The sequence below is a fragment of the Mus pahari genome, chromosome 7, assembly GCF_900095145.1.
Source record: "Mus pahari chromosome 7, PAHARI_EIJ_v1.1, whole genome shotgun sequence".
Lineage (NCBI taxonomy): Eukaryota > Metazoa > Chordata > Mammalia > Rodentia > Muridae > Mus > Mus pahari.
Window position 1 is genome coordinate 80105993 of NC_034596.1, and position 16337 is coordinate 80122329.

Genomic DNA, 16337 nt, shown 5'->3' on the forward strand with positions numbered 1-16337 from the left:
AGCAGTAGCAGCAGTGTCCAGCATGTTCACATTTTATTCCTACCAGCTGCCCAGGTCCTTTCCCAGGCCTCTCTGAAAACACTTTGAATCTATTCAACCCAATTAACCCCTCTATAGCCATCAACTGGAAGAAAGTGTGTGTGCATGTGTATATATTCAATACATATTATAGATACAATAGATAATATAGATATATTTATATCTGTATAGATATACAGAGAGTGTGTTTACTCCATGGTGTATAATGTGTAAGCTGAGAGTAAATATTAGTAATTAACATTAGGGTAAGGGAAGTTGTGTTTGTCTTGGCGAGTTAGGAGAGTGGAAGTACTTGGCAAACTGCCACCAAAGCCAGTGTACAATGTGAGTTTACTGTTCGCCAACCAAGAGACATTGTGGAAAGGTGTGTGCTATGTTTCTAACACAGTGCATTTGACGATACTTACTTACCTTTAAGCGAGGGCCCATGTTCTAAGAACCAAGTTATTCACCAAAGCAGCAACTTCCCACTCCTTTCACTTGTCTTCTAACTTACACATTAAAAAAAAAAAAAAAGAAAGAAAGAAAGAAAGAAAGAAAGAAAGAAAGAAAGAAAGAAAGAAAGAAAGAAAGAAAGAAAGAAAGGGAAAAAAAAAAAAAAGAAAGAAAAAAAGGCCAAAAAGTCACCAGAAAGGATCTGTCCACCAAATCTTCATTGAGGTTAAGTGTGCCCCAGGAAGCGAAGAGTCAAGTGGTTTTGGACTGAAGCATTTGAATGCTGGGGTGAAGAAAGAGAGCCCAAGAACATATCATTCCTGTGCTCCTCTAGCGTAAGATACAAACAATGCTGAAAGAGGCATCTGCTCTGGAACACCAGGATCCTCCTGGAAAGAAAAAATGCTAAGTTCAGTAAGGTTTTACCTCTGCAAGAGATTTTACACACACACACACACTCACACACTCACACACACACCACCACCAGCACCACCAACACCCAAAAAACCACCCCAGCGACAGAGGAGCTACCCATGCCATAAGTACACTAAAGTAATCAAAAATTGGTAAATTCTGACCAAGCTTTCCAACACAAATGTCATAGTTCTACAGCTACTCCAGTAAGTCCACCAAGGTCCCCTGGCAATCTCACTGCCTGCAAGCATGTCTCTCCACAGAACCTCGCGCTCTTCAAACGCCCCAGTCTTTCAGCAGAGGTAAGCTGGGGTACAGATTTAAAGAGACTCATCATAGCCTCATGCCTCACTGCAGCTCAATGGGGCTGGGACATGGGGCGTGGGAGGCATGCAGAGAGAACTGAGATGGAAGCAGGGCAGAGGCAGCTTTCAGAGGGCACACCATGGAATGACTCAGTCCTCAGCTGGAAAGAAGAGCCAGCAGAGCCTTAAAGACTTTCTATCGGCCTAGGCAGGCCACTTCCTCTGCACTCAAGCACACAGTTCCAAGACATGGTAAAAGATAACAATATCACTAAAATTAAAAAGCTGGGCTGTCAGCCAGGCGTGGTGGCACAGCCTTTAATTCCAGCACTCGGGAGGCAGAGGCAGGCAGATTTCTGAGTTCGAGGCCAGCCTGGTCTACAAAGTGAGTTCCAGGACAGCCAGGGCTACACAGAGAAACTTTGTCTCGAAAAACAAAAAACAACAAAAAACAAAAAACAAAAAAAAAAATCTGGGCTGTCGTGGTATTGTGTGCCTGTGATCCCAGCAGCCCCTGGGAGGCTCATGCAGGATGAGCATGAGTCCCAAGACCAAAAAGGCGAGCTACAAGTTGTCAACTTTAAAAATAAAGTTACCAGCCGGGCATGGTGGTCCATACCTTTAATCCCAGCACTTGGGAGGCAGAGGCAGGCGGATTTCTGTGGGATTAAAACATGCTGGTCAAGGGCTGGTGAGATGACTCAGTAGGTAAGAGCACCTGACTGCTCTTCCGAAGGTCCGGAGTTCAAATCCCAGCAACCACATGGTGGCTCACAACCATCCGTAACAAGATCTGACACCCTCTTCTGGAGTGTCTGAAGACAGCTACAGTGTACTTAAATATAATAAATAAATAAATCAAAAAAAAAAAAAAAATAAATCAAAAAAAAAAAAAAAAAAAAAGACATGCTGGTCGGTCAGTCGGGCGTGGTGGCGCACGCCTTTAATCCCAGCACTCCGGAGGCAGAGGCAGGCAGATTTCTGAGTTCGAGGCCAGCCTGGTCTACAGAGTGAGTTCCAGGACAGCCAGGGCTAAACAGAGAAACCCTGTCTTGGAAAAACAAAAATAAATAAATAAATAAATAAATAAATAAATAAATAAATAAATAAAAATAAATAAAGTTACCAAGTAAAGTTGCTTCATAACACTCAGACATTCAGGGACCAAATGTAGCAAAAAGGGGGTTGTGGGTGCGCATATACAAAGAGCTACCATAAACAAAATGAAAAGGGGCTACTAACCAGGAAATGGGAAGAGACAGCCTCACCAACAGCACAGACTGTTACTGCCTTTAGAATTTCCAATGCAGACACAGTTCTCTTTCTTAGGCACAGAAACAGGACTACTTATCCAGATTTTACAGTGCAGACGTAACGAGTAAGATACTTTCTCAGTAAACTCACAAAAGCAGCAGAGTCTGGTCCCAGAGTCCACATTTTTAATGACCATTCTCCTATCTTTCTGCTAACAGCAACCAAGGGAGAAAACACAAAATGCTAAACAAACCAGAACAGGACTGGAGGCCAGCAGATCAAATAAGTTGGCAGACTTTTATAATTAAAAAATGGGTAAGTATATGCAAGTATTTTAACACATGGCGATGGACTTGCCAAGTACATGAGCCAAAGCATGGGTCACCCAGCAACTGGAACCAGTTTAAAGGAACTGCAAACAAGGGAATAGTTATGTAAACTACTAAAGATCTTCATGATAGAATGTTATATGATAATTTAAAAATGAAACTTTTAAGGAATAAAAACACCAGATTGGGAAATGTTCACAAATAAACTATTGAATGAAAAAGCAAGCACAACATTGTTCATGTAGCACAAGCCCAACCTTAGAAACAGCATTATATAGTTATATAAAGACTTTAGAAGGATGGCTGGAGATATTCCTCAGTGATTAACAACAACTGCTCCTCTTGCAGAGGACCTAAATTCCATTCCCAGCACCCACACAGGGCAGTTCACAACTACCTATAACTCCAGATCCAGGGGATCTGGTGTCTTTTGGCACCCATGAGTACACATACAAATGGCACATATACACATATACATTAATAAAAATGTTAAATAAATCTTTTAAAAATTATTTTTTAAAAAAATCAGAGGAAGAGGCCTGGGGAGATGCTCAGCAATTAAGAGCACTGACTGTTCTTCCTGGGGCCCTGAGTTCAATTCCCAGCAACCACATGGTGGCTTACAACCATCTGTAATGGGATCTGATGCCCCCTTCTGGTGTGCAAGTGTGCATACAGATAGAGCTCTCATACATAAAATAAATAATTTTTTTAAAAAAATCAGAGGAAAATCAGAATGTTGATAGTGGCATCTCTTGGAATATATGTAATTACAAATAACTTTCACATCCTACCTATATTATTGTTTTGTTTGAGATATAGAGTCTCATGTAGCTCAGCTGACCTCAAAATCACTATATAGCCAACCAAGGCCTTGACCTGATGTATACTATGCATGGTTTATCTCTCTTAGTCTTTTTTTTTTTTTTAGATTTATTTATTTATTATATATATATGAGTACACTGTAGCTGTAAAGATGGTTGTGAGCCATCATGTGGTTGCTGGGAATTGAACTCAGAATCTCTGCTCGCTCTGGTCCTGCTTGCTCCTCCCCAAAGATTTATTTACTATTATACGTAAGAACACTGTAGCTGTCTTCAGACACGGCCCAGAAGAGGGCATCAGATCTCATTATGGATGGTTGTGAGCTACCATGTGGTTGCTGGAATTTGAACTCAGGACCTTTGGGAGAGCAGTCGGTGCTCTTAACTGCTGAGCCATCTCTCCAGCCCCCAAATGTGTAGCCCAGGCTGGCCTCGAACTCATGATCCTCCTGCCTCTGCCTCCTTCAGCAAATCCTACTGGCATGCGCCACCATAACTGGAGGTTTATCTCTTTTTAAATATTTTAGAGAGAGAAATAGAGAATAGATAAGTGTGCATGGGTGCAGGTGCCTGTAGAGGCCAGAAGAGGACGTGGGGTCCTTGGAGCTGGAGCTATAGGCAGTTGTGAGCTGCCTGACATTTGTGCTGGAGCCTGAACTCGTGCCCTCAGGAAAAGCAGTACACATTCTTAACCACGGAGCCATCTCTCCAGCCCCAGTTTTCCAAATGCTTAATAAAACAAAGACAAAATAAAAAGTTGCTATTTCTGAAGAATATTAATTTTGGGAGACCTACTTTCTTTTAAAGAAGGGTAAAGAATAGGAAAATTGCCTTTTGGGGTTTTCTGTTTTCTCTTTTGGAGCTAAGGTCTCATGTGTTCAACCCGGCCTTAAACTCTGCATATAGTTCAAGGAAATGCAAGAATGACTTTGAACTTCTCCTGTCCCTACCTCCCAGTACTGGGATTATAAGATAAACCAACACCATCTTGCTGGGTTTAAGTTATCTATTTTCAAATAATGAAATGACAAAGAAGTTAAGATAAAGTTTGGTGGTGGTGGTGGTGCACACCTTTAATCCCAGCACTTGGGAGGCAGAGGCAGGGGGATTTCTAAGTGTGAGGCCAACCTGGTCTACAGAGTGAGTTCTTAGACAGCCAGAGCTATATAGAGAAACCCTGTCTCAAAAAACAAACAAACAAAAAAGTTAAGATAAAACATACTGAAGTTTTATTTCTATTCATTATGATTTTGGTGGCGCTCCAGTCCTGTGTTCAGCTACTTGGTTATTATAACTTGTTCTAATATACTCCGTCCCTGCTATGAGCATGCTTATCCTCATGTTTCAGTACCTCTAGTGAGCTTCAAGACTCAACCTAAGCACTGCTACCCGTTTCCAGCCCAGCTCCCAGCTTCTCTATGGACTCTACCCATGTTAGGCAGAATCAATCACCGGCTCCTTTGTGTTATTCCTAGTTCAAAAATATCTATATTACAGCAATATAATCTGCATTATAATAGTTTGTTTACATAACAGTAAAGCAGTAAAAGATGGCAGTTCCAATGATTCTAACCATGGTTAATAAGGTGTTCAGCCCCGGGCTCTTAGGGTCTGTCCTCATTACAAGTTCCTCAAGTGAATTGTACACACGTAAAGGTTTCAGAAGCACTGGCTCAACTGTAGCGCAGGAAGCCCAATGCTCCCCATGTTCTAACAGCCTTACAGGGAGCCCTCCATGCTGCTGCTATCAGACACTATGCTTTCAGATACAAGAGACGTAAAGCAGGAGTTGGTAAAATAATTTGTGGGTCAAATTTATCTGTTTGGTATTGTTTTTTTAAATACAGAATAAAAATGTCCAAGTTCATTCATTCATATACCCAGTCTATAATCAGTTTTTGCATAAGGCAGAGCCAAGTAGCTGCAGTAGAGGGGTGTGTGTATATATTATCCGATATGTTTGAGGCAAACAGTACATATACCTGGTTTTGAAACAGGGCCTCTCTACATAGCCAAAAATGATTTTCTTCCCATTCTACTATATCCCTTCTAGAAACAAAAGCTAGAAAACTCACAAAATTATGCAAAGGCTTCTCATTTCAATTCTTTTCCCTCTCCAACAGTTGGAAAACAGGCTTTCAATATGCAATACAGGCTAGCCTGAAACTCACCACCCCCACCCCCCACCCCCCCACCCCCGTCTCTGCTTCCCAATTGCTGCGCATACAAGTGTGTATAACCATCCCTGGCTTTTATTTTAGCTTCATGTCTGCATTCTTAGAACAACTAAGAATTTTATTTAATCATTTCCAAAGGCTAAGCAAGAGGATTTCTGTTATACAGTGTACCTGAAGGAGCAAATACATTATTGTTCCAAAAATTATTTTAATACATACTAATGACTTGGTCTGTTTTCAAAATGCTATTCATATATTTTAAAGATTTATTTAATTTATGTATATGAGGGTTTGCCTGCAGGTATGTATGTATATGTGCACCTCATGTGTGCTTGGGGGAGATCAGAAGAGGGCATTGGATCCCCTGGGACTGGAATTATGAATGGTTATAAACTACCAACTGGGTACTGGGAATCAAACCCAGGTCCTCCACAAGAGCAGCACATGCTCTTAACCACCAAGCCATCTTTCCAGTCCTTAAAATGCTATTCTAAGAAAACACCCATGTGAAAGTCTACTTCCAGTGCATTTAGAGGCGGTACCAGCATGCAAGAATTCTGTTGTCACCTACTGGTTTCCACAAAGCAAGATGGAATGTAAAATAAATGAATGAATGAATGAATGAATGTAGTTCTCCAATGTATTCTCCAATGTTTAAAAGAAAACTCACTCAGCTGGGACGAGGTCCGTAGGGTAGAATGGCCTAATTAAGAAGATGTCCACAACTGTTAGCTTACAATTATACTGTCTTAATTTTACTCTTGGATTTTTTTTCCCATCCCAAACCACACCATAAAGAGTTGCTCTCCCCCATCAAGTTTATATTCCTGAGATATTTATACAGTTGTATACTTCTGCTGTCTTGGTTCCATTTATACTCTTTCCTCATCAGTCAGCCTCTCTGGTCCTTTAAGCATTCCTGTGGGTCTCCTGTGAACTCTCTCCAACTGGTCCCCAGCACTCTTGTAATGAGGTGCCTCCAACTGACTGCAGCCTTCCAGGAACCCAGTCAATCAGAACAGGATGAGCTCACCCTCCTGTCCATGGCATAATACTTCTGAGTGGGCAATCCCCCAAATCACAGAAAGCTGGTGTGCTAGACTATAACCCCATTCCTTGCCTGTCAGACCTGGGCACTGGGGCATGCAGAAGACGCCAAAGCCCAGAGAACAGATGATACATGTTCTTGCAATCTCTCTCTTACTAGAGGAAGTAAGCAGAGAGAAAAAATTATTTTCAAGTTAAATATGCAAACAAGAACAAAGAACACAAAGTTCCATGAATTTCTAAAGCTAAAACATGGGCATGTTCAAATAGTCATACATATTTTATACTTAGGACCAAAAGACTCCTTGGTTCTCTCCTGCCAGCTTCTGTCCTCTGCCAAGGTTCTTAAAGCTCTTGTTCATAAGAGTCTGAAACGCACACACCTCTACCACCTACCACACATTAATCTTCTGACCTCAATGTGCTGCCCCCATCCCTAGAAAGCTACATTTTCCCTTTGGTTAGAATGATTTTCTAAAACTACAGGCAGTTCAACATGGAATTTACCATCAGCCAACACCTTTGATTTTTCTGCATACTCTTCATTATACATTTCTTGAGCATCTGGTCTGACTACCTGATAAAAGCTAAAGTCCTGAGGCACAGGGATAAGTTAAAACAGGATTTGCCCCTCTTTTTGTTTCCTTTTCCTTTCTTTTCTTCTTCCTTTTTGTGTTGGGAGTCAAGCTCAAGCATGCTATACTCCTATCATAGAGCTAATCTAGATGCTTACACATGGTCCTATCATAGAGATAATCTGGATGCTACACATGGTCCTATCATAGAACTACCTCCCTGCCCTCGGTTCTTCCCTGCCCTTGGTTTTTTTCTAAAGTGTCTTAACCATGAATTCAGACTGGCCTAAAACATGGCAAGTTGTCCAAGCAAGACACAATACTTATCTGACAAGTTCATAAATGCATATAATGTATTTTGGTCATTTTCACCCCCTACTATCCTCTCTCACCCCCTCCCACTCCTGCTGAAGTAAGCCCTTCTTCTTCCTAGCAAGTAAGCCCTTTTCCCACGCCATGTCTTTCTGTTGCTGTTGACTTCTGTGACCCACTGAATTTAGTTAGGGTTGCTCACAGAAGAATGTGTAGGGGTTATCCACTGTATTGTTCGCAAGTTCCCAATGGCTATTCCCAGGAAGAATATGACGCCCCTCGGCCAACAGCCATTAACTACCGATGTTTCCTCAGGGAAGGGTGGGAAGACAGAGACTCTGGTAATGAGATAAACTTGATTCAGTGTGGAAAGTGGACAATTATATGTGCTAAGCATAGTGACAGAGAAGTGTGAAGGACAGGCAGGATGGAGGTAACCTGGCCTTAAGAGCCGGCCAGTGTCCTCACAATAGAGGCCAACTAAGAACGAGTGTGAGGGGCCGTGGTTAAGACAGCTCATTGCTATGTAGAGAGGATCTGAGTTTGGTTCCCAGTACCCAGTGGGGCGACTCACAACCTCCTACAGCTCCAGCTCCAGAGGCTCGAACTCCCTCTTCTGGCCTCTGTGGGAACTTGCATTTTCAAAGAGATACAAATAATTAAAGAATAAGTAATTAATAAAAATATTTTAAAAATAAAATGCTTTTTAAAGAAAGAGCGAGTACTTGCAAAGGTGAGTGAGGGAGTCTGATATCCTAGAGACAGGTAAAACGCCATGCCAAAAAGGGGAGTGATGACAAATTTCAGCATCATAAAAGCAAAGTAGTTAGAAAGACCACCAGGGACAGAGTGACTGCTTCTAAGTACCGTCTCAGAAATGGAGAAGAACAGGAATTTGGCTTTGGACTAGTTACTTAGCCTTTCTTGGTTGTAGATGTAAAGTGGAGACATGTTGAGAAAAGAAGAAATCCAGCTGTTCGAGAAGAGTTGGTCCTGAACTACAGGGAAAGAAAGCTGAGAATCGAAATCCCAGACCCAGGTGGTCTTTTTCTAAAGGTCGCTGGATTGCCAAATATGACTGTGGCTTATGTCAGGCCATAGCAGCTCCAGTAAGTGAGGAAGGTGGCTATATTCTCCCCAAGAGATTAGCTGGTTTTCTAGAGAGATCTCATGTGGAAACAATCATAGCAACCATCCAAAATACTGATGTTCTGGGGCTCTCTCAAGGACAATGACAGTAACAAGGGTATGCTGCTGAGAATTTACTGTGGGTCAAGTCTTTCGTCTGAATTACATCATTCAACCCTAACGTCAACCACATCTAGTATATGATCTATTAGGTTAGGAAACAGGCACAGAGAGCTGAAATTCAATGATAAAGCCACCTATTTGATAGCTGAGAGAGCCAATTTGATTTGAGAGCCTATGATATTAACCAGGAATTCTGATGCAATAAAAGAAGCCCTTCCTCCCCGGCCAGCGAGAGGAGTAGTTGGGAGATAGGTAGAATGAAAGCTCAAATCATATATTTAATTTGAAAATTTAAAGAACTATTACTTCATTTTAGATTTTAAGCAACAAGAAAAAAAATTTTTTTAAGTTACTATTTTTTTAACCAAAGGAGAAAGAGGCTAACAGATTTTAAGAGAAATAACACTGGGGAACAGGAATGATAAATGAAGAACATATCTAAGAAAAAAGAAAAAAGAAAAAAATGCAACAAAAAGAAAGAAAGAAAGAAAGAAAGAAAGAAAGAAAGAAAGAAAGAAAGAAAGAAAGAAAGAAAGAAAGAGAAAAGACAGCCCCCTGACTGAGAGGTAAGAACAGAGCAGTCACGGTGGCAGTGCCGGCAGTCCCAGCACTCGGGAGGTTGATACGGGTGGGCTCAAGTCTGAGGTCACCCTGACCTATGGAGCAAGATCCTGTATTCCACGAAGACCCCAAGAAGCAAACCAGGCTGGTGGCAGGAGCAGAGACAAAACAATCAAAAGTACAAGGCTTCACGGTAAGCCTGAGTTTGCAAAATCCTATTGCAAATAAAAAGTTAAAACAACAACTAAAAGTGGGGTGGCTGTAGATACACTTCAGTGGTTGAGCACCTATCTCACATGAGGTTCTGGATTCAATTCCCAATAACGCGCGCGCGCACACACACACACACACACACACACACACACACACATCTTAAATGAGACAAAAGTGTAAGAAGAGGTAGAGAAATGGTTAAAAAAATAGACTGTAGTCATGAAATGGGGAGAAAGGCTAGACATTCTTTGTGTTCTTGGAAGTTAACAGGATAACGACCTGTGAGATCAGAAAGAAACATGGGTAAAAAGCTAAGCATAAATGCAGACCTTTGGGCCTTGGGAGCCTAGACAGACAGTGACTGAAGGATGAAGGGCAAAAGGAAGGAGCTAGCAAGCACAGAAGAGCACGGCAAGCCTGCTCTTATAGTGTGTCCAGGTAGACACATCCACAAGACACATGGAAACAGACACGTCTGAAAGTGCACACCCATGTGGCAGCCTGGAGACCTGAGAAGTGGCAAAGTCCATATGGAAAGCAGGCAGATTCAGACGGACTAAGTGAACTTGGAGAAAATCAATCTAACCCAATGGCGGGGAGTGTCAGAAAAATGAAAGAAAAACTAAACAATACAAACAAACAAATAAATAAAAGGAAGCACTAAAGAGCTTCCTGTCCATGGTCACACATTCCAAACTATAAATTGTAAGCCAGTAAAACTCACACTCTTAGGAGAAGCCCAGACTTGGGAGAGAATGACAGCACTAGCTCTGGGGAGAGGTCATAGGTAGGAAGAAAGCAGGCAATGGTAACGCAGACTTGTGCCTCTGCCTCCCCAGTGCTGGGATTAAAGGTGCGTGCCACCACGCCTGGCTTGTAGTTCCAACTACCATGGAGGCTGAGGTGAAAGGCCGTTTAAGATTAGGAATCGAGGAATCTAGCCGGGTGTGGTGGCGCACGCCTTTAATCCCAGCACTTGGGAGGCAGAGGCAGGCGGATTTCTGAGTTCAGGCTGGCCTGTTCTACAAAGTGAGTTCCAGGACAGCCAGGGCTATACAGAGAAACCCTGTGGGGGGGGGGGGAGGGAAGATTAGGAATCTGAGGTCCATTAACTGCAGGGACCCTGTCTCAAAAAGAGGATGTTATAAGGTGAGGGTGGTTGCTGGAGAGATGACTCAGGGGAGCACTGGCTCTTACAGAGGACCTGGGATCAGTTCCTAGCATGCACATAGTGGCTCACAACTGTCTCTACTGTCAGTTCCAAGGGATCAATCAGATGTCCTCTCATGGCATGGTGCACTTACATCCATACCGGCAAATACTCATACACAGAAAAGTAACTATGATTTTAAGTATATGGGAAGCAGGCACAAGAAGCAATGGCAAGGATTAACTCGGGGAGGGAAAAACTGTAACAGTGCCTTACTGGGGGTCAAAAGAAGGTATTATTTAAGCAGTCATTTATGCAATAAACATTGTGAGACTCGGGGAAGATTTATGCCAGAGGGTGGAGGCAGGAACCCAAAAATCATAATTATTTTCTAGAATTTTCCTGTACTAACCTAACAACTTCAAATACACTTTACACCCTATAATCCCTGCTGTTTGTTTTGAGAGAAGGTCTCTCTACATAACCCTGGCTGTCTTGGGAACTTACTATGTAGACCAGGCAGGCCTTAAACTCAGTCACCCTCCTGCCACCATGTCAGTTGATCTGATGCTCTCATATGCACATACACATACATACACACCTGTGTACTCATGTGCACATACCCGAACATGCATCAATAAAAATAAATCTTTTGCCGGGCGGTGGTGGCACATGCCTTTAATCCCAGCACTTGGGAGGCAGAGACAGGTGGATTTCTGAGTTCGAGGCCAGTCTGGTCTACAAAGTGAGTTCCAGGACAGCCAGGACTATACAGAGAAACCCTGTCTCGAAAAACCAAAACAAAAAAACAAAAAAAACCAAAAATAAATAAATAAATAAATAAATAAATAAATAAATAAATAAATCTTTTTTAAAAAATGAATACTAATCGAAATTTGGCTCAATTTAATGACCAGTAAGCTCTTTGCAATTCAATCCAGGGATGGATATTTCAAAATCATATGTCTCAAAGAAATTCAGACCTAAACTCCACTCTAATTGGAATCTAATCCTATAAAAATCACTATATCTCACTGGAATTTTAAATTTTATTTTAAAGATTGATTTTATGTATATGAATGTTTTACCTACATGTTGTATCTGTGAACTGTGTGTATGCCTGGTAACTGCAGAGGGCAGAAGGAAGTATCAGATCCACTGGAATAGGAGGAGTTATAGACAGTTGTGAGCTGCCATGTGGGTGCTGGGAATTGAACCCAGGTCCTCTGAGAGCAACAAGAGCTCTTAGCCAATGAGCCGTCTCTCCAGCCCCAAACATACCAGTTAGATTTGTTCGTGCTGTTACCTACATCAGTAAGTAGTTTATTCTTCTTGATTTCCGGGTAGTAGCCCTTTCTAATGACAGAGTTCAGGCTGTTTATCCATTCCCCAGATGGACACTTAGATTATGTCCAGTTTAGTGTATTATGGATAAAGTTGCAATGAATCTTCAGGCATGAGTTTCTTCAGGCATTTTTATTCTCTGAAGTAAATACAGGAGTGGAACTGCTAGTTCATATGAGAAGCATAATTTCAACTTACAAGAAACTAGCCAGCTGCTTTCCAAGGCAGCTGTATTACTTTACACTTAGAGCAACACATGAGTCCGGTTACTCTACCACCACCACCACTTGGTACTGTCAGGGGTTCATGTTTTACTCATTCTCATAGCTGATCCTCCCCTTACCCACAAGTTTCATTATGTAGCACTGGCTGGCCTCTAATGCAAAGAGATCTGCTTGCTTCTATCTTCCAAGTGCTGGAATTAAAGGCATGTGTCACCACATCTAACCACATTCGGAGGGCTAAGAGTTCTGAGCATCTTGTGAGGTATGTATTAGCTATTATATAGCTTCTTTGATAAAATGTCTATTCAAACATGTTGTCTTCTTCCTACTGAGCTCTAGGTCTTTATAGACTCTACATAGTCTATAAAGACTTGCCTCTTGATTTCTTGTTTTTAAACTTGTATGAATATTTGTGTGTGTGATACCTATAAAAGTCAGAACAAAGTGTTGGATTCCATTGACCTGGAGTTTCTGGCAGTTGTGAGCTATTCAACATGAGTGCTGGGAACTGAACTCAGGTCCTCTGGAAAAGCAGAAAATGTTCATAACCTGAAGCCATCTCTCTAGCTCTCCTTTTCAATTCTTTTTGTTTTTAATGAAAAAATTTTTAAAGATTTATTTATTTTATGTACATGCATACACTGCCACTGTCTTCAGACACACCAGAAGAGAGCATCAGATCCTATTACAGACGGTTGTGAGCCACCATGTGGTTGCTGGGAATTGAACTCAGTAACTCTGAAAGAGCAGTTCATGCTCTTAACCATGGAGCCATCTCTCCAGCCCTCCTTTTCAATTCTTAACGGAAGCTGAACTTTCTACAAAATAACCATCTCAAATTCTGATGGAACCTAACATTTACTTTTATAGTTAATATATTTCTTTTTATTTTTAAATTGTGTGTGTGTGTCATCAGGTCCCCTGCTGTGAAGTTACAGGTGTGAATTGCCTGACAAGGTAGTGGGACTTGACCTGCAAGAACAGTAAGTGTTCTTAACCACTGAGTCATTTCCCCAGTTCTGTTTCCTGGGTTCTATAGTTTTAAAGTCTTTGCCTATCTCAAGATAATGAAGACTTTTTCCTGCTTTCTTCTAAAGTTTATCTAAAAGTTTCATAAGGAAAAAACCTCTTGTCAAAAATTTTAACAAGATTTTATTAAAACCCTGCACTCCACTTATCTCATAATTACTCAGTTTTATTATCTCTTTGTTTTGTTCAGAGTCAACCTCCCACACTACTAAGCACTACTGAAATAAGAGTCTATTTCTGAATCTGGAAAGACTTTGTCTTTTCGCAGCTTTCCCCCATCCACCCAGTAATCGGCATACCTAAATTTAGCCAAGATTTCCATCCCTGCTCTGTCTTCAGATCAGGCCCAAATCTCTGCAGCTCTGAATCTGCCTCTGGACAAATTCTAGAACCCAGAACACACTCCCTGGGACACAGCTGGAAACAATCAGCCACATACCATTCTGGTGTGAATGAGAAGATTCCAGAAGATCATTCTGTCTAGTTCAAGTGTCACTCTCGCCTATGAGAAACTGGAGAAAGCCATATTCCTCACCAGTTAAATTAAAATTTAGCCTAATAAAGGTTAAGGTGACCAGAACCTAAGCAAGTTTACATTCCTTAATCCTCTTTCAAGTCTCTTTGCATCATTCTCTTTAAAACAAGACGGAGTTTCTCAGAATCAAAAGGAAATAGCAGATATACAAAAAGAGTGCTCAGCATTCCACTTCCGTCTGGACTGGTTTGCTAACCACTCTGAGCGCTGTGCCGACACTGTAGGACATTACCGACATGGCCCGAGAGGTGAGGCCCCAGAAGCTGACTGCTTGCTCTGTGTGGTGGGTGTGTGCCCGTGGAGGCGAGGCCACATGTCAGGCTTCCTTGGTGGCTGCCTACCTTGTTTTTTACAGATAAGTTCTCTCAGCAGACCTGAAACTCAGTGACTCTGATAGACTGGCAGGCCGTCACCACTCCCTAACCTGTCCCTCCCTCCTCGGAGCTGGCATCACAGACCTGTGCTGCCACATCCAGCTTTTTACTCTGAGGATCTGGACACAGGTCCTAAAAACTTCACTAAGCCCAGCTGGTGTGTTCGATGTTTAGAAGGAAGTCTGGAGTAGCTAAGGCCGGCCTTTATCTCTGGATTCTGCTGGGTCTACCACGCAAGGATGAGATTACAGACATTCTGCCAACATTCTTGGCTGAAAATATTACTTTTTAATTTTAACAAATGTTGCAATTAACAGCAGTGTGTAACCTGTAGCAACTAAAACTAATATACAGTTTTCTAAAATAATAATAGGGGCTTTTGGCTCTATTTTGGTATCACTTTTTAATAGGCCTGGGGATACAGCTTAATGGTAGAATTCTTGTCTCTTAATATATGTGAGATTCCAAGGTAACCGTCCAGTACCCAGTATGGAAACTGAGAGATACAACTCTGCCATGGACCTGGTCTGATATTCCTCATCTCTAGCCACTGACACATGTCAGGACAGGGCTACACTTCAAAGACAGAAACAGTATGCAATCCTTAATACCGAGAAAGACCTGCCCAAGCAGTGTTTGCCCAAGTACAGAATGACAGGATATAATGTTGCTTTAGATGGAATTCCTATAAAAGGAGTTTCTCCCCTTAAGTCCTCATTTGCCATATGGTAAGTGGACTGCTGTTCTGTGTACAGGGCATGGAAGAAACTGTTTTTCAGGAACTCTATGTGTATGGAAAAAACCCTAACAGTAATGAGGAAGTGAATGGAGTTCAGGGAACACTGGCCCCATACACCTGCATATGTTGAAAAATATTAAAACGTCAAACTCTTTTGAACTTCAGAGACAGTTGACAAGGAGCTGAAGAGAGGGCTCAACAGTTAGCCAAGTACTACTCAAGCAGAGGACCCAAGTCCAGTTTCTGACACCCATGCCAGGTGGCTCACCATCCTGTACACTAGCTCCAGGGGATCTGATGCCCTTTTCAGGTTTCTGTGGGCAACCATATTCACATGTGCATATCTTCATATTGACACACATGCATATATATATATATATACACACACACACACACACACACATATATATATATATATATATATATATATATATATATATATTTAAAATAATAATACATTCTTTTGCTTAAAGCTTTCCCAAATTCACTCACTCATTTTAACTGGGTGAGGTTTGACCCACTTGCTCCTTCCAGCTGCTGGGGATTTTATGTGTTTGCTCTTTTTGAGATACTGTTTCACTCTGTAACACAAGCTGCGTCTAACTCCTGATCCTCATGTCTGCCTTTACTGAGATTAAAGACACGAACCACCATACCTAGTGCCTAAATTTATTTCTCTTGGCTTCTCCTTTTATTTTTTTTAAGCTCCTTTTTTATATATTCAATCTAGAATGTGTGCTGGGCCATTTTCTGGAGCCCTGTTCAGCTCAGAAAGCTTAAGGATTTGCAAAAATTTTTGGAGCAGACACTATGTCTAAATCAATAACAAATTTATCTTTAGTATTTTTAAAGGAAAAATAAATTACTGTTAAATTTATTACTTCCTCATATCCTGGTTTTTTCGTCTGTCTATAAAATGAACTCTTCCATGCTGATCCATAGAAGGAGGACAGGCCCCCGTGTTCCCATCCCACAGCAGCTTCTAAGCTCAGGTAACCCTGGACTACTTGAGCTTGGCTACAGCAGGAATATTTCAAAAGCAAAACTCTGAACCTGACAAGCTGTCTCCCTCAATAAGTCTAGGAAGTTGTTATTTTATTAACCCCGCATGAAATGGCAGGCAAATGGCCAGATACACAGTCCAGTGGGGTAGAATTTTGCATCTCTCTCTCTCTCTCTCTCTCTCTCTCTCTCTCTCTCTCTCT

At 41.6% G+C, this 16337-nt stretch overlaps 1 protein-coding gene across 5 annotated transcripts in view; it reads right to left on the reverse strand.

Annotated features, from left to right (window-relative positions):
• Nucleotides 1-16337, reverse strand: part of Arel1 (apoptosis resistant E3 ubiquitin protein ligase 1) — a 53941-nt gene that overhangs the window by 32470 nt on the left and 5134 nt on the right. For 3 of the 5 annotated variants that reach the window (XM_029540717.1, XM_021201964.2, XM_029540713.1), the window contains exon 2: nucleotides 451-863. The exons of 1 other annotated variant lie outside the window; for it this stretch is intronic. The gene's annotated coding sequence lies outside the window, so the exon portion shown is untranslated. The remainder of the gene's footprint in view (nucleotides 1-450; nucleotides 864-16337) is intronic. One more of the 5 variants, XM_029540714.1, reaches the window with a different exon arrangement.